Source organism: Wolffia australiana, chromosome 19 (assembly GCF_029677425.1).
Source record: "Wolffia australiana isolate 7733 chromosome 19, ASM2967742v1".
Classification (NCBI taxonomy): Eukaryota; Viridiplantae; Streptophyta; class Magnoliopsida; order Alismatales; family Araceae; genus Wolffia; species Wolffia australiana.
In genome coordinates, this window is record NC_135853.1 from 10,017,501 (window position 1) to 10,019,940 (window position 2,440).

Here is a 2,440-nt window from a genome sequence, read left to right on the forward strand (position 1 = left end):
CAAAAAAAAAAAAGGCAAAAAACAAAACCGAAGAAGCCCTTTATATAAGTCCTTCATTGACACAATGGTTGGAAAAGGCAAAATGCACCGCATCTGTATATAAGGTTGAGTACTTCCCCTCCTTTAATGGAGGGTAAGAATGAAATAAAAGATCAAAATATATATCACAAAGCAAAAAAAGTATAAAGATAATGAGCTTATTGCATGTCTTATAGTCTACATTGTTCATCCAGCTTCTACTTCGATTTTGGACAAATCGATCAAAGAGAAAATTCAATAATCTTCGATAAAAAATTTAATACTAAACCTGGAGATCGCCTCAGTAATAATACTTTCAAGTTGATTATTTCCATCAAATGGTAATATCTTAACCTTCCCTTGCTATAATTTCTCACCCAAAAATGTATGTTGATTCTTGAAGAAATTGAAACATAGGGCTTGAAGAAATTGGAATGGATGCTTGATGTCACAAAATATACTATGGATCATTGATTATAAATCCCCAAGTATTATGATAGCTATTAGAATCATAAAATCTCTAGTTTAACGTGTGCCAAATAATGGTACTCAGCCTTTCCAGTAGACCTAGAAAAATTATATTGTTTCTTGAGTGTTCAAGAGATCAAGGTATCTGCCAAAATAAACTTGTTATGGTGATACATGTCTGAGTTTCATATCATTCATTCCACTCAATGCCTGAATATAATTGCCCAATGGTATATTTTCAAGAGAATAATATGAAAATTCAAGGGCAAGACAATTGAAAATGCCTGAGTTTATACTTTTCAAAATATTCAAAATGCATTAAGTCCTAATGAGGCTCGTCAACCATTGTACACGTAGTTTAACTTAGTTCAAATAATGATCAATCGTACAAATATATCTACAATATATTAGGATATTTATAATTAAGAAAAACAAGATTGAATTTTTCATGGAGTTAGTACTTAGTATCTTCATATTTATGAAGAAATGTTTCCTTTTATTATCAGATTAAAAAATAGATTTATAAACTGAAATTTAATATGATATCTACTGACAATTGATTTTTCACATGAATTGGAATTATTTTGACACATAAAATAATAAGATTAATCTTCATTAAAATTGTTTCTAGACTTATAAACCTTCATCTCGGATCCTTCAAGAATATCCATGTGAACATTATCATCATGGTAACCACTGATAAGTTCATTACTGAAAGCTAATTTTCATAAGTTCCCACAATTTATAGAGGCATGGGAAGGATGTGACATAGTCATACCCTTAGCCAAAAGCAAAATTTTTGTGAAGAGGTCAATGTGTTATAATTTATTGCAGACCTTGGTCGCTAATCAATATCTGTATATATAAACAATGTCGTTGCAGTGATATTTAATTTTTCTTACCCATTGAAAACGATTAGTTTCCTTAACCTCTGATAAATGCATGATAAATTTTGTCCTATAAGTCATAAAACTATCTGGTTACTCTTGTATGCTGCCCTACTATTGGGCGGATACTGAAATACTAAATGATATGATATGACTATATAAATAGGATTTTACCCCAGATGTTAAAGTAACTATGCCACAAAGGGATAATCAATGGATACAACTTTGAGAACAAAGTCATGTTGAAAAAAAGAAAAGATAATCATGCACATATGTCCATCTTACAATTGTGAGAAGATAAAAACTGACAATAACTATTGATATGTGTTGTGTGAAGGTTAAGCAATGAATTTACTCACAAAGATGAAATTGAGATGACAAAGGAGGAATATGATAGGCTGATGATATATAAAACACTACAGTAATCAGCCTTTTAAGTTGAGTATTAAGACTTACTGCGCTTTAGTGAAAAATGACAAGGTGAGTTTTGATGGACATTAAAAGCTGATTAGGCCAATACAACATTTGGTCAACAGTTTTCACATCTTACATCATGGAAAAATATAAGTAATATCATATGGATTGAATCATACAATTTTCGCATGAATTGATAGAAGACTAAAATGACTATATTCTTGCATATGAAGCTTGTCATCCTCTCACCATCAGACTTCTCAAATGATAGAATCATGACTCTAGATTGGTGTTATATTTAGGTAGGTGTTATCTCTATCATTAAAAAATATTTAGTTTGATTGGACATCATTTGAACGATAAATTATGATATTTAAAACACTTTTATCAATTGTGGCTATTTATATCCAAATTCCTTGACTTTTTCATCAAACTTAAATATGGAAAAATAAATTAAAATTTCAATTTATTTTTTAAAATAACAATAACTTCAGTAATCTACCATAACTTTCATAAATTTTGAGAATTCAATGTCATGGGGAAAATGTTAATATAAGATATATATTAGAAGACTTTTTAAATGAAAGGCAAACATATCATTTGAATGTTCAAAATTAAAGGGGTAACTGATAAGCCAAAATAGGGGTCAATTT